This window comes from Hylobates moloch, unplaced genomic scaffold (assembly GCF_009828535.3).
Source record: "Hylobates moloch isolate HMO894 unplaced genomic scaffold, HMol_V3 SCAFFOLD_16, whole genome shotgun sequence".
NCBI lineage: Eukaryota > Metazoa > Chordata > Mammalia > Primates > Hylobatidae > Hylobates > Hylobates moloch.
In genome coordinates this window covers 17,472,282-17,497,283 of record NW_026652291.1, presented here as the reverse complement: position 1 = coordinate 17,497,283, position 25,002 = coordinate 17,472,282, and the positions used below count along the sequence as shown (strand labels likewise).

General features: G+C 41.9%; 1 protein-coding gene across 4 annotated transcripts in view; it reads right to left on the bottom strand.

The window, feature by feature from the left end:
- GALC (galactosylceramidase) overlaps positions 1-18,995 on the bottom strand; it is a 103,346-nt gene extending 84,351 nt beyond the window's left edge. Inside the window, exons 1-2 of one of the 4 annotated variants that reach the window (XM_058429254.1) lie at positions 18,846-18,995; positions 8,863-8,928 (exon numbers count right to left, since the gene is read on the bottom strand). The gene's annotated coding sequence lies outside the window, so the exon portion shown is untranslated. Of the gene's footprint in view, positions 1-8,862; positions 9,008-16,858; positions 16,950-18,845 lie in introns of all 4 variants that reach the window. The other 3 variants (XM_058429256.1, XM_058429255.1, XM_058429257.1) reach the window with 3 other exon arrangements.
- Between the last annotated feature and the right edge of the window lie 6,007 nt (positions 18,996-25,002).

Sequence of the window (25,002 nt, the reverse complement as noted above, 5' to 3'; positions counted from 1 at the left end):
TAACATCTCATGATGTTTCAGCTGACACTTCAGAGCTGCCTCTTTTTAGGAATGCCTGACTTCCAGACCTGCGTGGTTCTTGGCTTTAGGAATGGAGCATATAGTACCTAAATAAGTCAGTCAAAGCCACAATGATTGGTTCAGTGGTGGGCATGTGACCAAACCTGCTTAGATTCTGGGACAAAGGCCCTTTCTTTTAATCTGGATGTGGTAGTATGTGAATGAGATGCCTGGAATCTTTGTGGCCATTTTGTTAACATGAAATAGCCAATGCATGGGAAAAAGGAGAGCTCAGGGAATCACACAACACTGGAGCTGTGTCCTAAAGATACAGAGAGTCTTGAATATTGCAGGTACATGAACCAAATATACTTCCTTATTATTTTAGTGTGAATCTCGTATTTTTGTTCCTTGAGTCCTAAAGGATCCTAATGGAATTTGGAACATGGAAGTGAGGGTGATGTTACAGACTCCAGACTGTTGAATAGGCAGAGCTGAAGAGTTACAGTGGAGAAGGCAATGAAGATAGAGCTAGCTTGTGATGTTAGCAGCCCATGTTAAGTGGTAGCAAAATCGCTGGTTAAACTATTTCCTGCTATATCCCGAGACTCAGATAATGTCCACCAAGAGTCAGGAATCAAGACTTTGGAACGAAAAATTCAAAATGTTGGTGGTTTTTGGCTTCTTCTTATAGTTTTCAATAAAGTCCCACAAGAGACAGATACAATAATACAATTTTTGTGAGAGCTTTGCTGTTAAATTTTCAAATCCAGAAAACACTGCTGCCCCGTGAGGCCTACACACAAAAACAGTGTGTTTTATGCTTCAGGAAAAGGGTAAATTTTAGCTAGAAAAAGCAAGTCAGCATTGTTTGTGAGTCACTAGTGAGGGAGTCTCAAAAGCCAGACATTATGGGGAAATAAAAGAACTTTTTAAACCTCTTAGGCTCCCATCTCATATCAAGAAGCAGGACTGGCTGACTTAAAATTGGAGTTTTCTGTATGCCAGGGGGTAGTGAGAACCAATCATGATGTAAACGAAGCTTCTATTATTCAGGGAAATGAAAAAGCCTGGGCTCCTGACCCCATTGGTCTAAGGGGAGGAGGCAAAGAAGAGTTAAAATGAGGACGTCAGAGACAGATGTTGATCCTCATAGCCTGAGAGCAATAGAATTTCCAGAGTGGCCAGGATGGTCAATGCCAATAATCTGCTTTTCCTGAAGATAGCTGCAAGCCTCTGAGGAAAACCCCATATTCAGCCTTATGCATGAACTTTACTGTGGTACAAAAATAGAGACTGGCATACAGTTGTGCAGGTTGAGTATTGCACAAGAAATCCATGTCTAAGAGGGCACCATTCATTTAACAGACATTGAAGATTTGCACATTTATTATGTCCATTTTAAAGCATATGGCAACAAGATGCTTGCTCTAATAAAAGCAGCACGACAACTTTCCAACATCTGGAAGGAAGGTATCATAAGGAAGACACATCTTACTTTTACAGAATGCCCAATGAGCAGCATAGCCCTGCCTCTGCCCTGTTACTACAAGGTCATGTAAGCCTCTCCAACCCCGGAACCACCATGGGAGGAGCTAGGGTAAGTGGAATATATCTGAAAGACTGAATGTTTAGCCCAGAGTAGCTGAGCTAACCTAAAAAGATAGTTTAAGCAAGAAAAGGTGGTGATATCATTAATTCGCAAGTAAAATAATTTTTAGCACCGATACCCAGTAGGTTCGTAAATCAGAAAGAAGAATAATACTAAGAAGAATAAACAGAGAAAATAAGCTACTGTTTTAGGTGTGCATGCAGTTGAGTTGTAGTGTGACCACTGTCTCTCAGATGTCCTAGCTTTGACAGGAGGTGGCCTCCCTGGAAAAGAGAAGAAAACATATCTTTTAAAAAAGGATGAGTTCATGTCCTTTGCAGGGACATAGATGAAGCTGGAAACCATCATTCTCAGCAAACTAACACAAGAACAGAAAACCAAACACTGCATGTTCTCACTCATAAGTGGGAGTTGAACAATGAGAACACATGGACACAGGGAGGGGAACATTACATACCGGGGCCTGTCGGGGGTTGGAGGGCTAGGGAAGGGATAGCATTAGGAGAAATAGCTAATGTAGATGATGGGTTGAGGGTGCAACAAACCACCATGGCATGTGTATACCTGTGTAACAAACCTGCACGTTCTGCACATGTACCCCAGAACTTAAAATATAATAATAATTTAAAAAATGATACTGTCCACCTATGATCTAGAATCCAGGTTGAATATAGGTCCAATCACCTAGTGCAATGGTTCTCAAACTTTAATGTTTATAAGAATTAACTAGGAATCTTAGTTTAAAAGATTCTTATTCAGTACATCTGAAGTGGGGCCTGAGATTCTACATTTCTAAGAAATTCTCAGGTAATGCCAGTGCTGCTTGGCCCTGGGTGTGGGTGTGGAGATACATAATTTTACAGTCTAGAGAAGAGGTTCTCAAACTTTAGCATGGATGAGAATCACCTGGAGAGCTTGTTAAGACAGAGTGCTCAGACTGTAGTCTACTCTTGTGTCATCACTGAGTCTTGGCCAATCAAAGGTGACCAACTGTTCAAACTGTGTTCAAATGATGCAAACATCAAGTAGTAACCCATCTAGTTGTTTCTGTACCTCACACCATTTTCTGTATGTCACTTTCTTTCTTCTATCTATAAATCTTCCACCATTTGGCTGTGCTGGAGTCCCTGAGCCTACTCTGGCTCAGGAGGCTGCTCAATTTGCAAATTGTTCTTTGCCCAATTAAACTCTCTTAAATTTAATTCGGCTAAAGTTTTTCTTTTAACAACAGAAAGATGAAGTAGGATGCCTTCTGATTCTACGAAGAAGGCATGAGGTACAGAAAGCGAGAGCAAGAGATAGGACAGATTTCCGGATTCGTATCAAGAGAGATCAGCAAGGAAACCCAGAAGCAGAGCAGCAGAGGGGACTCATGCCTTGTTTGGGGTTCAAGGAGGAGATCACTTTTTAGGGCACCCCTGCATTAGTAAAACTGCAAGAGAACAGAAAAATCGACATGGTGGTATACCATGGTGGTGATACTTAAGAAGAAAAGATAACTGGGAATGGTCCTCTGCTGTGGGATAGGGAAGGAATCCAAACATTGTCACTTGCTCCCAGAGGAAGAAGAGTAAGGAAGAGAGATGAGGGCCAGTGGGCCTCCCATGGATCCCTTTGGGAGGGAAACTTGACCCCATGGCAGAGGCTGCTTGGTGGACAACCAAGGCCCAGGGTGGATGGAGGAGGTAGCTGAGACCATGGGGAGCTGCTGCTCTAGCAAGAACCAAGGTAAGGGAGTATAACAGGAGGGGACACAGTAGACCCCCAGCAGGCCACCAGATCACCAATTATACTGGCTGTGGTCTCAGCAGCTTCTGTCAGGGGGATGCCTAATGGACAGACAGGACATCATCTCAAAGGCCAGAGGGGACCAGAAGACAGTATGAGGAGCAGCAGGTGGACATCCTCACAGCAAAGAGGACAGGTAAGCTTTCCTCTCCATCCAGTTGCCATCTTATGGAAGACTACATCTTGTGAGAGGCAACTCTCGTGGAAAGTGCCTTCTAGTGAGTGGCTCTCCAAGACGAGAAACAGTACTAAGAGGGGCATGGACCTTAAACTTGAGTCTTTATCCAGAAGACATAAACAAGTCTTTAAAAGACTATTTAAGCCAGCAGACATGGAGATATCTTCTATGCACAAATTTAGGGGGTTTTTTCCCCCCACCAATGGTGGGAATGAGGTTTTCAGGGCACAATGATAATAGTTTCTTTCCCACATCTAAATGTAGTGTGCAAATATGTGGCCTTTCAACTCATCAAATGCTTGGCAAATTATGCAGGATTGTGCTATTACATTGATTTTACGTAAGCCTAGTTTATTTAAGCTAGGCTTATTTTCATCAACTAAAAAACTGTGAACAGCCCAGAAACAGTGCCTTGGTCATTGGATAGTGGAACAATGAATGGATGAATAATGAGGAAATTAAGTACTGTTCAAAATTTTCCTTCATCTTTACTTTAAAACTCATTTGTTTTTCTGGCATCCTTTGATGAAAATAATTTTCATCAAATGGATGCCAGAGGAAAGTATCAAAAAGCCACAGTGCGCGAAGGAGGATATTACTTGGTGGAAACTTGGAGGGCTTGGAAGGGTTTTTTGAGTCCCTTTCAAGGACGATAGACATAAAGATGGAATGCTAACAATCACAATAACTAGCACCACATTTTACTTTTGGTAGACATTGAATATTTCTTTGGACATTTGGTGTGCTGATTAGATTTTAAGAGAGGTATCATGAAAATTATATAGTGTATTTGGTTAATTGGATTGAAGTGGGAAGATGGAATGAAATCTCCTGGGAGTTATCAATAGGGCTGACCAGGGCTGGGTAGGGCCCTTATTTGTAATGATGTCTGTCCTTTATTGGATGGACAGCAGTGCTGCGGTGAATGTGCCGGGAACAGAGAATGAGCTCACATGGAGGCATAACTTTTCCCTCAGTTCTAGCTGACCTGGAAGATTGGCTACTGTTGATCCTTCTCCATGTTCAGCTCTAGAAAGGCATTTGAAGAACATCCAGTACAAAACCCTCATTTTATAGGTGAGGGATCTAAGCCCAATTCCAAGTCTCCCAGTTCAGAAATTTTTTCTTTACTGTAGACTTTTCTGGATAAAGGTGACAACAGATCACATACACACACACACACACACATACACACACACACATACACACACACACACACACACACACACACACACACACACACACACAAAGACTATTGGTCCAGGGGAGAAAAGTGCAGGGACACTTTCAGGCATGGCTGAATTCAAATGCTCAACCTCTGTGGCCAGGAGGACATTTTCACCAACTTTCAGTTCCACCTTTTGCTATTTTATTTTGGCGTTTATATGATGTCAAAGATAGTTAACAGCATCTCCAGGCCTAGGTTCCACAGATTAGAAAATCCATAGGGAAGAGAGCCTCTTTCTTGGTATCTCTGGAAAATTTCAAGGTTCCCCTGCCCTTGTCCCTTCCCATCTTTAAACCGATCACTGTGGTTAGGGGTGTATAGTTTTCTCATAAGCCAGGGCGGGGCCCCACGCCTGCCCTGGAGAGTAGGGTCAGTCCCATCATAACAACAGAGACTGTAAGGAGAAGAGAGGATGGTTTCTCAAGGGAAAATCAAGATGCTGTTACCAAACAAAGAGAGAAAAGAGTCTGTTTCTATGACTACATCTTTCTGGGCTGTGTGGTCCAAACACACCTGTGACACCAGACATGTCCCCTACATTATTTTCCATTGAAAACAATGTTTATTTCCTTTTATACATGGTAAGAAATTGAGTTTCTTTGCATAGAGAATAGACTCCTTCAGAAATATTCATTCTGGATGGTAATGTCAGGAAGGATCCTGGCAGGCAATGGAGAGATCACTCAAATTCAGGTATTCTGAGGAAAGTTTAGTAAAGAGATAGTTACAAAGGATGGGCAGGGTACAGGGAAGCCACAAGGATGATGCGGGAACTGGGGATAAGAACATCTGGGCACCCTGAGGCCCCTGGCTCTGAGAGGGCAAGCAGAGGGGGTGGTTACCAAAGCTGGAGGCACAGAAGTCTGTCTGCAGACCCCCAGGCATAGCCAGCCTATGGCCAGGCATTAAAATGAGAACTAGGGAAAGAAACAAAAACCCACCCCTGCTTCTCCTCCCTCCCTCCAACTTGCTGCAGGAATTCCCTATTGAATGAACCACCAGGAAGCCAGTGAGAAATCTCTTTGTTGTAGGTCCTAAGATCAGCCTCCCAGAGCACAACAGGAGAAGGACAAAAAGTGGGAGCAGTTTCATCCATGTCCCTACAAAGGACACGAACTCATCATTTTTTATGGCTGCATAGTATTCCATGGTGTATACGTGCCACATTTTCTTAATCCAGTCTATTGTTGTTGGACATTTGGGTTGGTTCCAAGTCTTTGCTATTGTGAATAGTGCCGCAATAAACCTACATGGACACAGGAAGCGGAACATCACATTCCGGGTACTGTTGTGGGGTGGGGGGTGCGGGGGGCGGGGACAGCATTAGGAGATATACCTAATGCTAAATGACGAGCTAATGGGTGCAGGAAATCAACATGGCACATGGATACATATGTAACAAACCTGCACATTGTGCACATGTACCCTAAAACCTAAAGTATAATAAAAAAAAAAAAAAAGTGGGAGCAGAGAAACAAACAGGAAGTCGGTTTCTTATCTATTTTTACACTCTATTCATGGGCCCGTTCAGGGAAATATCCATAAGATGTCTAAACACATGCCCTGGTCTGATTTCCTGTGGCATTGACTGCTAAACATGTATGTTAAAAATGGTCTGTGCAAACATCAAAATACATAAGACTGTGAACATATCTAACAGCAGTATCAGTGTGGTCCCTTGAGGCTTCCTCTTTTTTTTTTTTTTTTTTTTTTGAGACGAAGTCTCATTGTCTTCCAGGCTGGAGTGCAGTGGTGCGATCTCTGCTTACTGCAAGCTCCGCCTCCCGGGTTCACGCCATTCTCCTGCCTCAGCCTCCCGAGTAGCTGGGACTACAGGCGCCCGCCAATACGCCCGGCTAATTTTTTTTTTGTATTTTTAGTAGAGACAGGGTTTCACCGTGTTAGCCAGGATGGTCTCAATCTCCTGACCTCGTGATCCACCCGCCTCTGCCTCCCAAAGTGTTGGGATTACAGGCGTGAGCCACCGCGCCCGGCCGAGGCTTCCTCTTGATTTGGAGGCATGAGGTTTGTTTGAACTTTTGTTCTTTCATTTACAGGCTACGTGACCTTTAACAAATGAGATAATCTCTCAGAGACTGTGTCCTTGTCTTTAATAGGAGGATATTTCCCCTGCCCACTGAATGGCATCTGTTATTCAGTGCAAATGAAATATTGGACATAAAAGTATTTGAGAGTGATAAAGTACTAATGTTATATTGATCTTTTCAACCTTAAAATATGAGCATAAGAAATGCAGACTAATATTTTTATGGGTATGATTTTTTGCAATGTTTATTTCAGAGTTCTATCGCGGGGAAAAGAAAGAGAGATCAGACTGTTACTGTGTCTATGTAGAAAGAAGTAGACATAAGAAACTCCATTTTGTTCTGTACTAAGAGAAATTCTTCTGCCTTGAGATGCTGTTAATCTGTAACCCCAGCCCCAACCCTGTGCTTGGAGAGACATGTGCTGTGTTGACTCAAGGTTTAATGGATCTAGGGTTGTGCAGGGTGTGCTTTGTTAAAAATGTGTTTGAAGGCAGTATGCTCGGTAAAAGTCATCGCCATTCTCTAATCTCAAGTACCCAGGGACACAATACACTGCGGAAGGCCACAGGGACCTCTGCCCAGGAAAGCCAGGTATTGTCCAAGGTTTCTCCCCATGTGATAGCCTGAGATATGGCCTCATGGGAAGGGAAAGACCTGACCGTCCCCCAGCCAGATACCCGTAAAGAGTCTGTGCTGAGGAGGATTAGTGAAAGAGGAAGGCCTCTTTGCAGTTGAGAGAAGAGGAAGGCATCTGTCTCCTGCTTATCCCTGGGAATGAAATGTCTCAATGTAAAACCTGATTATATGTTCTATTTACTTAGATAGGAGGAAACCACCTTGTAGCTGGAGGTGAGACATGCTGGCAGCAATACTGCTCTTTAATGCACCAAGATGTTTGTGGACATGCACATCAAGGTACAGTACCTTTCCTTAAACTTATTTATCACACAGAGACCTTTGCTCACATGTTTTCCTGCTGACCCTCTCCCCACTATTACCCTATTGTCCTGCCACATCCCCCTCTCCGAGATGGTAGAGATAGTGATCAATAAATACTGAGGAAACTCAGAGACCAGTGCTGGCGCCCATCCTCCGTATGCTAGGTGCTGGTCCCCTGGGCCCACTGTTCTTTCTCTATACTTTATCTCTGTGTCTTATTTCTTTTCTCAGTCTCTCGTCCCACCTGACGAAAAACACCCACAGGTGTGGAGGGGCTGGTCCCCTTCAGTTCTAAAGCCCGCTTGGCTCATTCCACATGTGGCAGTATTTTTTTATCACGTGAACGCCGAAATGGATTCGTGACAAATGAACCTCCCGTTTATTCCAGGCTTGCGTTAAGGAAATGATTTCCTATGATTCTGCTTACTGCTTAAAAAAATTAATCAAGTTTTCTGCCTGACAAGTAAGTCACTGTGTTTATTTTCTGTTCATGACTAGGCAAAAGCACATAACATCCCTGTGTGTCCAGTGAGTTACGAAAGTCCTTTAAAAGCAGTGCATTAGCCATGGATCTTCCCGCTATCTCTCCCCTGCAGTTTGCCGAGAATGTTTTCCATAATAGAACCAGGCTTATCACAATTTATTCCTGCCTTACTGACTACTAGGTCATTGCCTAGAGTTCTGAACCCCAGGTTGGAAGCTGTTAAAGTTTAATAAAAACTACTTTAGAGAAAATGGTCACTCTCCCTTCATCCTCTCTCACCTCCCTCTGGCTCCTTGACCCCCATCCCTCCGTGAAGATGCTGGTTCCTAAGGCTCTTTTAATAGATTTCCTTGTTGTCCCAGGTTTCCGGAAATTCATCAGTGATAGCGGCCATGGGTATGTTGAGAGGATACTATGTGCTGAGAACTCCACATCTGATATTTTACTTAATTTCCCCACAATATTATGAAGTAGATGTTATTTTCCCCATTGTACAATAAGAGATGGAAAGCTAGAGAGGCTAAAAGCAGAACAAGAATTTGAACCCAAATGCCTGTGACTGTAACCACCATACATATAGCCTACCTGTTTCCATGTTGTTCTAGCAGGATCCTTGTTTTCTTCCTTCTTACAGTAAAATCTGACCGATCACTGTTGAATAACGGATCTTAATTAGGTCGAGATGCGGAAGGAGTTTGCTCCTGTAATTTCAGGAGGTCTTTGCATATACCTATTATTACAAATAGATTTCGCTTTATTGGAAAAAGGCTATCAGTATTCCCTGGGGACTCTATTTTTACAGCTGAGGCTGCTGCTCTCTATCAGTCACTATGAAGTAGAAATTCTGATAATGATATCATATAAGATTCAAGGCCACTAGTGATAAATGTTCAAGAGGAGGTGTGTTCAGCTTTGTGATGCACTATTGTGATAAAAATATGGCACAGGATTTTAAAAATATGAAAATGTAAAAGGAATACGAATATGATACATGATTACAAGTCTACGTATGGAATTTAATCTATCTGTCCTAAATGCTGACTGTAAGAGGTTTAGCCCAGTGATATAAACTGTGCCTGAGAAAGGTCCCAGTCAATTTCATGCTGTTCATATGCCATTTATTTTTACTTTTTAAGTACATTGGGAAAATACATAAGAAAAAATGTACATTCATCTTTTTAATGATATTACAAAAGATGGTGAACAAGTTAATCGGAAGAAAAGAAAAACAATTCATCTAGACATTCTTGCAATGAATTTTTGCCAAATGCTTAAATTTTACTAGATGCTAGGAGAATTGGGAAGCCTTAGGTCTGACAGAGGATCCAGAGACAAAAATTACAAAGTAGCGAGTGCTACAGCAAGAGTTAAGTAAGAAGGTTGGATAAGATGTGTGCTACTAGCTCAATCTTGAAAGGGTCCAGGACACTTGCCTCTGAGACCTAAGTGGCTGAGTGGGCATTGATCAAGAGTGGGAGGTTGTTTCAGGGTCAGCACATGCAAAGGACAGGCTCCATTTTAGGAAAATGAAAGTAGTTCAGTGTTATTGAAGCTGATGGTGAGGGAGGAAGTGGCAGAAGATAAAGGCTGGAAAGAAACAAGTCAATAAGTAGCCACAAAAAAGTTTTAAGTAGATGAATGACAATCCAATTTGTGCTTTAGGAAGATTACTTTTGTCTCAGTGTCCAAAATAGGTGGAGGGAGGCAAAATGAGAAGCAGAGAGTTATTTGATGGTGGAAAGAGAGAGCTGTTCAAACAAACAGGCAAGATTCAGTGGAGACCTGAACTAGGCAGGTGGCATCTTGGGTTGCAAGAAATGGACAGATACAAAAGATATTTAGAAGGACAAGAAGGTATTTTAGTTGGATGACATACATTTCAAAGGAACAAGGAAGAAGAATGGTCTGGGAATAGTATTGGTGAGCCAGGAGTCTTCATTTGAGCGGGCTGCAGGGAAAGTTGTGTCCTCAGAAGATGCCACATTTCAGTTATGGTACAATGAGAGGGAATGTTCACTGTGGCAGTGGAATCACCAGAGGGCCACAAGTGGATCAGATTGGGAAGTGGGATAATATTTCAGCCTGAATTAGATTGTACAATCCCAGGGAGCAGGAATGAGGAACAAGGGAGTAGAATAGAGAAAGAGGGGGAGTAATATGAGGATGCATTATAGGTCTAACTGCTGCCAGGTGTGACTGATTGCTCAATCCCATAGGACCATCTTCTAAGAAGTTGTAATAATTTCATCACAGAGAAAAGTGAAGAATTTAGCCACTGGCTGCAGCCTCCAATTGGTCAAAGGTTTGTCTCACAGAGCATGAACCTCCCTGCACCTCCATATTACACATATTTGAATGCAACAAGGTTCTTATGTAAGTATCATCAGGGTGGCCCCAGGGAAGGAGGTGAGAAGTTGCAACAATGTCAGGTTGCGCTTGCATGCAAGTGATCAGAATATACCCTAAGAGCAAGTTATCTCAGTGGCAGCTTGAATGAAATCGGTGAGCCAAAGCATATAAATTAGCACATAAAAGGTGCATAATACAGTCCACCTTCTGCACTATTCAGGGCCACTATCCCCCATCATTATATCCAAATCGCATACTACAATATAGGTCCCCATTTTTGTGAGAATAAGTTGTCCTTATCTATTCTACAAGAGGGGAAGCACTCATCCAATCTGTCACAAGGTCCCCTTCAAGGGGATGGTCCACCAGAGTCTGGTGGAGGATAAGCAAGACAAACTTCTGTTCCATAGCTGGACCTGGATCTGAAGTCATAAGTAATATTTATCTCCAACCTCTTCCAGCAATTCTATATTTCCCTCACTATGGGCCAGCACGTTAGCTATCTGTGTTGGTCTCCTGGTGGGATGACACAAACATTCATCCTTGAGGGGCTTGAACCTTTGTTTTCCTTATCCTTTTTGGGCCATAGTTGTTGCAATACAATTACACATCAACTTTTGACAATACAATTATGTAGGTACAATACAAACTATGTACAAATCTGTTATCACTGGACCCAGGAGCACCAAGAGACCCTTGTGAAACCCTTGGGTTCCAGATGTGTTTCTTCTTGTCCTCACTGGGAACAGCAACTCTAGCTATTCAGCAGAGTCAGGGGCTATTGCTTTTCATGATGTGCTAACTTTTTATTCCCTGCTGGTCCATAAGCATGAGGAGTTCAACTGATATTTTCAGCTTCAAATTCAGGGGACCCTTACATTTTATCTGGCAGAATTATTCTCTTTCCCATCCACAGTCACAATTAAGATTTCTAATCCAATAGAGGCTAAAGTTGCAAGATGGAAGATGGTAAACACAAATTCTGTAAACACTTGGTTCCCAGTTTTATATAATTGAGCTACTGGGGATTCAAAACCATATATGGGTCATTGGCTTAATGTATATGCCATATCCTGGAGGATCACATTCAAACCTGCTAGATGTTGTCCCCAAGCTGGGATCTTAATGAACCTTTAATATGATTTCTACCATTCTCTTAGGATGGCTGCTTCTGGGTGATGGGGTACAAGGAACAATTATTAGATTCTGTTTCATGCACTCATTACCTTGATTCTTATAAAACAGTTCCCTTGGTGTGTAGCAATGCTGTGTGAAATATGTGTTGACAAGTCAAGCATTCTAAAAACTTTTGGATGGTAAGCCAGTGGAGGTACTACAGACAAGGAGGGCAAACCCAGGGTCTATTCACATTAAGGATCAATTCCTACGAGGACAAATTTCTGTCCTCCCCAGCCCCCAGGGTAGAAGATGTCTAATTGTAATCTACCTGATACCGAGAGACTGGCTGATCTCCTCAATCTCTGCTGTTGACAAATCGAGCATTCAAGAGTATCATTAGCTAGACTAGAAGGAGTTCATGCAAACCTTTATCTCTGCCATGAGACCACCCTTTTCTTGGGCTCACTGTCCAGCATAGAAGCAGTCAATGAGAGAGAGATGAAGTGACATACATGATGAGGTAGCCTTCCCCACTGGTTGCTGAGAGACCTGTTGGTGGTAGATGTTCTCTGGTAGGTAGTAATAGCTGCAAAATTTGTGTCCATTTTTATAGGTCAATCTATATGCCTCATCCTGTGACATCATCATTCCCCAATTTTCTAATTTGATTCCTTCCAGACTCCTCACCAGTCATTCATGTCAAGTGGATGACAAATTTACTGCTCACCACTTTCCCGCTGGCTAATTTACTTTTACCGCTGCTCTTTAGAGATACCACTGAGTGGATCTATAATATGTCAACAGTGTATTTTTGACTAGCATCTGTTGACACACTTGTGAGCCAGGCGTGAAGTTTTTTTTTCAATCTTCTATCAGTTGGTCATAGGGAATCCCCTATAAACCATAAGTGCAAGATGAGATAAAAGGTATCAGAGTGATAGAAACAGATGACATGCAAATTTGTGCCACCTCTTCGTGCAATTTACTCTTGCCTTTTGGACCTGCCTCAGTCCCATTTCCAGGCATGACATTCCATAATGTAGATTGCTGCTGTGCTAACCCAATCTATGATTTAGTGGATCTAATCATACACAGCTTGCTGTAGTTCAGATATTTGCTCCTTTCAAATCTCATCTTGAAATTTGATTTCCAGTGTTGGAGGTGGGCCCTAGTGGGAGGTATTTGGGCCACGAGGAGTGGATCCCACATGAATAGCTTGGTACCATTCTCTCATTAGTGAGTGAGCTCTTGCTCTTTTAGTTTCAATGACAGCTGCTTGTTAAAGAGTCTGGCACCTCCACTTCTCTCTCTCTCTCTCTCTCTCACTTCCTTTCTTGCCATGTGATCTCTGCACATACTGGCTCCCCTTAGCCTTCCACCATGAGTGGAAGTAGCCTGGGGCCCTCTGCAGAAACAGAAGCTAGCACCATGTTTCTTGTACAGTTTGCAGAACAGTGAGCCAAATAAACTTCTTTCCTTTATAAATTACTCAGCCTCAGGTATTCCTTTATAGCAATACTAAATGGACTCAGAAACAGCTCACACTTGGTGTCTTGTGATGTTATAACTAGACGTTCAATCTCTACAAATATCCGGTAGCAGGCCAGGAGCTGTAAAAGAAATTGCAGTCTGCAAAAGCCAGATAACTCTTTGTCAACTTTGAAGGAGATTCTCATTTCCTACAGTTCCTTCATCATGGAGAGCTCTATCAAGATTAGATCTACTGAGTTTTATAGTTCAATAGTCTGGCGCTGCAGAAGGCTCCTGCAGAGCCTTCTGTTAAATGTGGCCCAGGCAAAACTTCCATATCTCCCAGAATATAGACCAAAGCAGTATTTTTAAATGCAGTCTATTCTTCCACCAAAATTCAAAAAGGCTCACCAAGCAGTGTACCTCTTTCTTAGTGGTAGGAGTTGCAAGTAGAACAATGTGCTTATTTCTTTGGAAGAATGTCCTAGCATATTCTGGATTGCTGGATATCTACTACGTTGACCAATATCATGGGAACCTGAACTTCATTGGGTTTATCACCTACCGTCTGATATGAATGTATCTTACTGCGTCACCTAGGGTATTAACATTTCCAATAAGCATGGTATCATCAATGCAGTAGACAAGTGTGACACCATGACATTCTGCAGAAGGTTAAGGTGATGGAAATATCTAGCTATTATATTGTGACAGGGAACAGGAGAGTTAACACAACAGTGAATATGTAGAGTTGCCCCTCTAAATGTAAAGTCAAATTCCTTTTGATCATTTTTGCTGATGGAAATCTAGTCAACAAACATTTTCTGTAAAGGGTCATATAATAAATATTTTTAGCCACATGGTTCTGTTATAATTATTCAACTCTGCTTTTGTAGTCTGTGGTCATGTTTGGCCCATGAGCTGTAGTTTGCCTACCCCTGACTTAAACACAAAGTGTTTTCCAGATTAGTAGCTGCATATAAAATGCCAAAGACTGTGTTGATCTTTTTCATGAAAGGTACCACATTTTGTCTGCCATGACCCATATGTTTTTTCAGGATACAGATAAACCAACTGAATAGGGATGTGATGAGACCACCACACCTTCATCCTTTAAATCTTTAATGTGTAACAAAGATTTACACATTAAAAGAATTACACATTGTATAATTCCTTTTAGGATGCGGATTGCTTATTTTCCATATAGGGCATGGATGTGTACATAGGGGTGTGTGTGTGTGTGTGTGTGTGTGTGTGTGTGTGTGCATTTGTGTATCTGTGTATATGTAGGAGGAGAAGGAATTGCAGAAATTTCAGGGGTTTCCACAGAGCCCTTGCTACCATAATGGCCCTTAATCTACAAGTCAGAGAAACAATGGGAGGGTTCTGCCAGATGCTTAAAATAACTGTGTATTTGGAGACTAGAAAAATAACTGAGATTTTTTGTCCTTGCGATTGAACAATGAGAACACATGGACACAGAAAGGGGAACATCACACACTGGGGATTGTTGTGGGGTGGGGGGAGGGGAGATATACCTAATGCTATATAACGAATTAATGGGTGCAGCACATCAACATGGCACACGTGTACATATGTAACAAACCTGCATGTTGTGCACATGTACCCTAAAGATTAAAGTATAATCATAAAAAAAGAAAAATAACTGAGATAAACTTGAGATAACATTCCATTTATCACCTAGCTTCCATATACCTACTCTAACTGGAATTCCATGATAAAGCTTTGAGTCCACTAGCATCAGAAAACTCGGATCCCATATTTAACGGTGCTCAAAAACAAATATATGTACTTCCTTCCCCAGTGTACAATAGTCTATCAATGGCCACAGGTCCCTTTTGGGAAGGATTATAAGAAATATTTCATATTTACATATATTTTTTCAATAGCATTTCAATGTTATTCCTTAAGGGAACTCAGCCTCCCTTTCAACTAGTGGGTTCTAGGTCTACAAAATAACTTAAATTTTGAAACTGGAAGAAAGACTACAGATTTCATTGTGGTGACTGATGTTAACACTTCTATTCTGTAGTTCTCCATTTTTTAAAATAAAATAGTGCAAGTCAGCAATCCTTGTCAGCAGTCTAGCTGTCTCACACCTAAGAACACCATGGTCTATTAGCCAACACCAAAGATCCCCATTAGGGCATTTTGATTGACAGCCTGACCTTAGAGCTCATTATAGACATTATGTCCACCATGTTCCTTATAGTTCAACTATCAGAATCCCAAGCTCTGCCACTCTGGAATCCTGTCATCCCCGCTGATAATATACAGCCCAATTTTATGGCAGCATCTCCAACCCTCAGTCCTTTTACAAAGACAATTTCCATTAAACTTCTAAACAATTGTCTGTACCCTCTGACCACTGCATTCCTTATTTCTTTGGTTAATGGAAGATATTCTGTGTTCCTTCAATGAACACAGCCGGGTGATATGTTTTTAGATGTTACATAATAAATTAATTCTAACAGCCCCATCTTTATTATTCTTCTGATCCTTTCTTCAATACTATACATCAAGAAAGTCCTAGCATCTCTACCTCATTTACTGAAGGCCATCATCCTGTATAAGCTTAAAGAATCCATCCAAACAGATTTTCAGAATCATCTTGAGATATTTCCAAAGCATTGAAATCCAAGTCATGAATGAGCTCTCCCTTGTTGAAAATGCTCCCTACACAGCCTTATATGTGTCTTCCCACTCCAGGACAATGCCCTCTTAGATCTACTTCGACATGTGTTCCAGGTCCTGAAAATCCTTTTCAGTATAGACTATTCCTCCTGGGGCAGAGGTTGTACTTCCCTGATCAGACTGTGCTGAGACCTGACTCTGGTCATTGGCCTGAAACTAATGAGAATTGGATCTGGAAGAGAACTAGTACCATATTGCAAAGCACCTGCCTTAAATGGTGTCATTTCATTGCCTCCAGAAAAGGGGAGACTGTTCCCCTCAGGCAAGTTGGAATCAGTTGCTTCTGCCATCCTGGGGAGTTCAGGGACATCTTGGAGTTCAGAATTCTCAGGATAATATATCTAAATATCCCTAATACAAGTTAGGGGTCCCGCTCTTTTCCCATCAGGGCATTAACTTTGACAGATGAGATCTGTTGGGGCTATGCATTGAGTCACCTGTGCAGCTCTGCTACACTGAAAACTAGATGCTGGGCCTGCTTTTCAGCAGTCTGCAGAAAATAAGAGTCTCCTTCAAAGTTGCCATAGAACACTTCGACTTTTTAAGGGTGTCTTTACTTGGCAGTTGGCTGTCATGAGCTTCTCGTTTTCTTGTGCCAAGTCTTTCAATGCAGTTAAGAAACATCCCACTCAAAATTTTGTGTAATTATCATTGCCCTCATAACATTCAATTACAACATATCCCAGTGCCACATCTTCTGCCTGCACCTCACTCCCAATTACTCTTGGGTCAAGGGCAAATATTACATAGAGGTATGGGGTAGGAATGCAGGAAAGGAAAATGGCCATATGCAAATTGAAAACTTAGGCCTTCTGAATAAATTGGCCTAGAGGTGTATTTTGTTTGGCAGGCTCAACTTCCAGAAAAATTATGAACTTAAATATCTTTAGGCAGAGCATGCATTTTTCCCATTTGCCACAGTTCCTACCAATCACGACGGTGTTACTCCACATATTCTCCTTCCCTGCCTGACTTCTGAGGGCATTTGGGCTTAGCATCTCTGGGTGTCAGGATCACATCTGGTAAGAAAGCATAGTGGATTTAGCTAGCTGCAAATTTTCAAGAGGAGTTACTCTCAGCAGCCTCCAGATAGGAATGCCCCATGCCTCCTGAAAACAAGTGAGCAAAGGCCCAGATTCCCTGAGCGCCTTTGAGATTTCCAGCACAGGCAAGCAGGGAAGCAACAGGGCTAGTTGATTCCCAGAACCCTGGGCACATGTTAGAAACAGCAGCAATCTCTTTTTAAGAAAATGCTTAACATTTTCAGGGGATGAGAAGGCACTGAAGTATCTTTATGCAGATGAGGTTTCATCTCGGTTCTGATTAAACAAAATGATGTTGTACCTGGTTCTCTTCCCTACCATTTTTTAGTGGCCTTCAATTCAGTCATCATTTTCCCCCATTCTCAAGTGAGATAAGAGTTAGAGTTGTTATATATCATCGAAGCAGAACTTGAGGTTGATTGTCTGTGCATACTGATAATATGGTAACGCCATTCTGTTAAGTGAATGATCTAGATTTGTAAGAGATGTTGAATTTCTTAAATTCACTCTGAGATAGACAATAGATACCATAGACATTTTATTAGAAAATTTATATCATAGACATATTTATTGAGGCTCACTCTGTGCCAGGCATTGTATTGGGCTCTGTTGATGCAAAGAGAATTAAGATATGGGTTGCTGCTCTCGGGAAGTTCAGAACCTAGTAGGAAAACACATGATATCATGTGGAGTCTAAGCAGAGTGTTATGGAGACACCAAGGAGGGAGAGAAGGCTTCACTGAGGAAGTGACATTTGTCCTGAATCTTGAAGGATAACTTGCTCCTGAGGCAGAAGTGGGAAGACGGGATGGCAGTTCAGAACAGTGAGTTAGGGACAAGATGTGGGACTTCTTGTCCCTGTCTTACTGAGCTGCCTGTACCCCCATCACTCCTGTTCAGCACCTCACTTTGGTACTACTGCAGCTACCTTCATGAACAATCTCTGATAGACTCTGCCTCCCCACACCTCTGAGATGAGCAAATTGTACCAACTGCCTACAAGTAGCAAGCCAGTCACTAGTGCCCTCAACTGGGCACATGGGAGCTGGCTGAAAATCCATTCCCAGCTGTAAATTTTAAGTGTAACATTATACCAAGGACATCTATCAGTAAAGTGCCTAGACATTCCTTATTTTCCCATTTTCACGAGCTTGGAGATCAACGGGCAGGAGCAGGAATAAATTACTATGTTATCACACTTTTCTGAGCATCTGGAAGAAAAGCTGTATCTGAAGAGCTGTGGGTGACCAGAATAGCTGAGTGGGTACTTGGGTGATCAGGTGTATTATCAGTGGAATAGCTGTTTCATCTTTATGATGATTTGATAATGAATGGCATTTTCTACTTCCATTGACTCCATGTTCTCAATCAGTTATATTGTACTCTGATATGCATACAATGGGATTGCCTTGGTGCTTAAAAAATGGATGCATGGACTCCACCGTTTAAATCAGAATCTCGGAAATTGGGGCCCAGATATCTGTATTTTGAAGGCTGCTCACAAGGTTGTCATGTGCAGCCAGGGTTGCTTACCACACTTCTAGACCAACAGAGAGATAAAAGATAGGGGAGCTTACACTCCAGGAGCAAGGACCCTTATTGGCATCTTCCCACTTTATATAGATATAGCTTCCATAACAACGACATGGGAAAATGCAATCAGAATTCTTGGAGCAGCATTCCACTAGTTTGACAGAAATACAGAAATTCTTTGATAAGTTGCTGGGGGTAAGGGGTGAGTCCTCTCAGAGGCATGCTTAGGAAACAGAGTAGTTCCTAAAATCTATGCATATGACAGAGAAGAATTAGATGGCCTTTGAGAGACCCAGAAGAAAAGGCAAAAAGGAATAGGGAAAAAAAGGGCAAAGCAACCTGCTGTGAGCATCCTAATCTTCCATGGCCTGAATTCCCAGTGCTTGAGGTAAGGATTTCAGTGCTGAGGGTGACATGAGCAATGTGAAGCAGGAGCTGGAGGATCAAGATTGTCTCTGCAGATGTCTGGGTCTCAACCATGGTGATGGCTAATATGCATTGAGAGTTCTTTAGACATTCAGGAGTAGGGGGAAAGTTGAAAGATACTGTTACATTGTGACAAAAGAGAATTTGCTGATGTCGGTGGTCACCTTGGTGACAGGCTCACAGCTAGAACTGCATTTATGAGGTTCTACAGAGAGCCATTGTGACCAAAAATCCCCCTCCAGGGTGTTAAACTCCTGGAGGATACTCATAAGCCAGGACTTCCCAAGAGTGTCCCGTGGAACCTGAGTTCTAAGCAGGGTACAAGAAAAAAATCAACATGGGTTCCATGATCAAAGAAGTTTGGGAAATGGGCTAAATGAAAGGACTTCCAAGGCCTTTTATCTGCTAATGAGAAAGGTGATGTTTCTAGAGGCAAGATATAGACTGCAGCTCTCTCTGCATGCTCTCATGAAATATCTCAAAGAAACAGAATTCCTTAAGGGTCACTTTGGGAAACACTACTGCCAGTCTATGTATGAATGACTGGAGCCACATAGAATGTTTTGCAAGAAATAACCAGGAGACACAAATGTATAAGAGTACATACCAATGCATTTTAAATTTGCCCACTTTTTCAATCAAAAACAAACAAGTATAAGTTGTTTTCCCTTTCCATGTCCATTTCTAGAAACAAGCCCTGTGAAAAACAAGCTGCTGTCCCTGCTAGAGGCATCCTGCAATCCGTGGATGTTTATCACCAAGCCATTGTTAACATGAGGTAATGGCTATACAGGATTTATTTCACTCATACCTTGAAACTCAAATTCCCTGTGGAGAGTTGGAGTAACATATATGAGGACAATAGGGAGCCTGAAAGTTAAGGATTCATCCTGTTGTATTTCTCCAATGGCACATTCATGATGTGGCTCCATAGTTTAATGCAGACTGAAAAGCAGTTGGCATTTCACAGCAGGAGGTTAGAAATAGAGTGTGCTACTGGGCCAGGGTAGCTTGACTGGATAGAAGTGTGTGCCACGGATTCTGTAATGAGGTGGGAAGCAGGTGACCTGAATTTTAGTCCCAAAGATATCACACTAAACTCTTGCAATGTGACCTTAGCCAAATTCTTAGTTTTCTTATCTGTAAAATGAGGTTTAGATGGTCCTGAAACCTCCCACTCATGGTCCTCCTCCTCCTCATCTTTCCTGGCTGACTGGGATGATGACCATGAGGCGATGTTGGCAGCCAGGAGTAGAAAATGGCAGACTCCCTAGCACACCTGAATCCCTGAAAAACAATATCACTGTTGCTGCTGATTAAACCTCCTCCTTGAGAAAGGAATACATTTTTTGTAAGCTACTGGATGTTATGGGTCCCCGTGTTTGCCATCTTCCTTATTTCATATGAGAACTAGTACTGAAAAGTAAGCACTATAATATCTAAAATGGAAGGTATTAGCTTAGCATTCAGACTGAAGGCAGGAATAAAATGGTTATGAGAGGCTAGAAAGCGAAAGCCTCATGTTATCCATGGATAACTTTAAAAATTATCATCTATGATTATTTGGAAGGTAGACCAAGAACCTATTGAGTCTGTGGCTTTAGGGAAAGCAGGTGAAAAGAGTAGGAATATTAGTGTATGTCAACTGCTATTTGTTGTTTTTAATCAAGTGCTACAAGAAACAGATAAACTCGAGCAATAATTGGTTAGTTTGCCAGCGAAAGTGGAACTGGAAAAAAAATACAAAGCTTCTTGGGGCTGAAAAAACTCATGGGTTCTGTATCTCAAATACTAAAACATAAGATTTGCAGATCAAAAAAAAAAAAAGAAGAAGAAGAAGAGAGAGCGAGAGATCCAGCCAAGTGGCAAAGATAATATCAGTAAAGTTGCTTTGCCACCCAGGCTATTTTAGACTTCAATGTGGATTCCATGATGGTGGAATAGGTGGTATGATCCAGGAAGACAAATCTTAGATCAGGTCTAGAAAAGAATTTGGGAGTTATTTACAAACACATGAAACTGACTGGAAACAAGTAGGTCAGATACCTAACAAGTTTTTGAGAAAACTGTAATGCCCAAGAAACCACAAGCTTGAATCTGTAAAATTACCCTTATGTAACAGCAGAAAGTGGGCTCTGGAAGGTGTGCAACTCCTAGTAACATACTCCTCAATAGTCACCATTTAAGGGTCCATGGAGGCTAATGGACAAAAATATTTTCCAGGAGGTCAGAGCCAAGAGACAGAGGAAAATGAGGAAGAAAGTTCCTTGCAGAGAACAGACCCAGGGTCTATCAAAACATTTTCTTCCAGGGCTTGGGGATCTTTGCAATACCTACCCTACAGGATTCCATTATTGCTCTGAACCAGGGAATTCTTTAGGCATTTTTATTGTGGTTAGCCAGTCCACTTTTGTGTATTGAATAGGCAGACGGAGCAAAGATAACTGGTCTGTTAGTCCAAAGGATGCTGAACTTTAAGGAACAGTATCTGGACTTCCAGAAGAGGCCAGAGCATCATTTGGAGATCCTAGACTTTGATATCAATAAGTGGACAATTCAATAAGTGGACAAAATTTTGGGTTTTCTCCCCAGAGTAGTAGGTACGTATGTTTAATGTAAAGGATGATAGCAGCAAAAGGGGCTAACTGTGATAGAGGTTGCTAGCTATCTACTAAAAATCCATTCCCCACTTCTTTCCGGCACAGAGCTAAACTGCATTTCTCAGCCTCCCTCGCAGTGAAGTGGCCAAGTTTTCTTCAGTGAAATATGATTGCAGTGACATATGTCACCTCTACGTTTGGCCCATACAAACCTCACACTTATCCCAATATGTCCTTTCTTTCTACTGGTTGATTGGTGTGGCAAAGCTTTGTATAACTTCTAGATGCCACATATTGAGGATGGCAGAGCTATCCCCAAATGGCTCTATAGGGACCACTAAGTGACTGTGGAGGAGAGCTGACATCAATCCAAATCCTATTATAAAAACTGTTTGTTTTTAAGCCACTGGAATTCAGGTTTTATTTCAACTGCAGTTCAGAATACTCTAATACATCACTGTAAAAGTAATAATGCCTATTTATGCAGAATTTGCCAACTTTTCCAAGGAAGTCTACAGTTGATCTATTGAATCTAAGAGCTTTACACTGTCTAATCTGATCATCACTCTTGGTCAGATTAGATTACAGGGTTCCTTCTTATGACTATTTTAAATAAATACACTCAATCTCTTCTCTCTCATCCTCTCCTCTCCTCTCTTTATCTCTCTTCCCCGACTCCCCTGTTGCACTCTCCTGGCAAAACCCCAGCTCTGGTTTCATCCAACTCTACCTATGCCCACACTTACAAGCTTCCTGTGGCTAGTTTCACTTTAAACTCATAACTGCTGATGCAAAATAAATCCATAGTGCTGCCCAGTAATCTCACTACATTTCCATAGTTCATTCATTCATTCATTCATTCAGTCTCATGCACAGCTATTTCATACTTTCTCTCCACAACTGTCCAGTTCCTCCCCACTCCTCTTCTTTCTCAGCTGATGAGCTAGAATTCTACTTAAATAAGAAAAAAGAAGCAATCAGGGAGAAATTTCCATTGGTTCACAACATTTCCTCCACTGCCTACCTGCATCTGTTCCTATGTAATTTGCCATCCCTCCTGGGTGAATTGTCTGTGCTTCTTTCTAAAGCCAAAACTTCCATATGTGCACTGGGCACACTTCCTCTTATCTACTTAAGAATCCTACTCCAACAATTGTCTCCTCTTCTGCATCGTCAAAATTTCCCTCTATGCTGGATCTTTCCCTTAACACACAGAACATCTTAATATATATCCCATCTTTCAAAACATCAACAACAAAAAACCCCAAAAAAATTGACTTTGCATTATCTTGCAACTACCATCCTATTTTGTTGCTAGCTTTTTTTTTTTTTTTTTTTTTTTGAGACGGAGTCTCGCTCTGTCGCCCAGGCTGGAGTGCAGTGGCGCAATCTCGGCTCACTGCAAGCTCCGTCTCCCGGGTTCACGCCATTCTCCTGCCTCAGCCTCTCCGAGTAGCTGGGACTACAGGCGCCCGCCACCACGCCCGGCTAATTTTTTGTATTTTTTAGTAGAGACGGGGTTTCACCGTGGTCTCGATCTCCTGACCTCGTGATCCGCCCGCCTCGGCCTCCCAAAGTGCTGGGATTACAAGCGTGAGCCACCGCGCCCGGCCTGTTGCTAGCTTTTATACATATATTCCTGAAAATAACTGTCTACATTCACTGTCTTCCTTTCTCTAATTTCATTCCCTTTTGAGCCCACTCCAGGCAGGTTTTCATACTCACCATTTCACTGTGTGGACCTATGATCCCAGCTACTGGGAAGGCTGAGGCAGAAGGATCTCCTAAGCCCAAGAGCTTAAAGCTTCAATGAGCTGTGTTCGTGCCACTGCACTCCAGTCTGGACAACAGCGCGAGGCTCTGTCTCAAAAAAAATTTTTTTAAACCAACTTACATTGAGATCACCAGTGATCCTCATCTTACCAAATCTGGTGGGTAATTACTAATCTTCAACTTAGTCATCCTGTCAGTAGTATTTGATAGAGTGTATCCTTCACTTCTTGAAATACTTTTTTCTCCATGGACTATTCTTTCTTGGTTCTTTGCTTTCCTTACTGGTCTCTCCTCCTCATCTCCCCAACGCTTAAATGTTGGAGTGCCCCAAGCTCAGTTCCTTATGTTGATTCTTTCCCATCTGCACTCATTCTCCAGATGATTTTGTCAAATTTTATAGGTTTTCATACCAAATCTATGCAGATGGATCCAAAATTTCTAGTTCTAAGCCAGATGTCTCTGTTGAACTCTGGGCTTGCATATCCAACTGCCTTCTTGACATCTCTACTTGGGTGTCTCATTATTATCTTGAAGTTAACATTCCTCAAAATCAAACTCTTGATTATCTTTACCCTCAAGGTTGCTCCATAAAAGTAGCTCCACTTCTCATTTGTTTAAGCCTGAACCTTCATTATCTCCAGCTGTACTCTTTTCCTTACATCCTACAGCCAGTGCATCATCATATCCTGTTGTCTCCACCTCAAACCATATCCAGAATCTGAACACTTCTCGTGACCCCCTTACCATCACCTCCTACCTAGATTACTGCAATAGTAGCCTGTGGATAACACTATTTGTTCCCTCACTATATCCTGTGCAAATACAATTTTCATCTGGGTACTTGGTCTTCCAGAATGTATATTATATTTCCTAACATTTCCTGTAGTTTAGTGTGACCAAGAGGATGTAATCTGAAATATCTATAGAATCTTCCTTAAGAGAAAGCTCCAAGGTATCCTTTCTTCTTTTTTTTTTCATCTGTTCTTCCACCCTGTTTTTAAGTACAGAGATGACCACTCAGACCACAGGGATACATCCTTATGTTTATTCTTTTCTATTGTACTCATGGCAGTGAATTGGAAGGTCTTGGGGTCCCTGAGGACTTGGTGAAACAGATCTGTCATCTACTTTTGGATTTCGATGTCTGAATCTATAAGTAAGATAGAAACTAATTTCTACTTAAAGCCACTGTAATTTGGGTTTTCCTCTCACCACTGAACTTCAACCAAATCAATACACTTTCTAACTGGTTCTCTTCCTGCTACTTTATAAATGATTCTCCCCACAGCATCAGCAAGAGTAGACCCTTTAAGACTCAGATTGGCTCATGCTACTCTTGTCCTCAAAGCCCTCTGGTAGCTCCTCTTATTTCTCCCATTGTGCTCTCACCAAAGCCATTACTGGAAATCTCTGTTCTTCTATGCTCTGTTGCCTGCTCCTCCTCTCCTCTCATCTATGTCCACTCTTCATCCCATTCCTTCCATTCCAGGGCAATAACCTATGCACTGCCTTGCGAGCACACTCCTGCTGCAGGGCTATGTACTCCTTTCTTTTTCCTGAAAGCCTCTTGGCCCTATTATGGTATGACCCACTCACTCACTTTCCACAAGACTGTACCCAAACATTATCTTATCAAACAGGCTGTTTCCACCCACTCAGTCTAAACTATCACCACCACCATGAGAACATATTCTGTA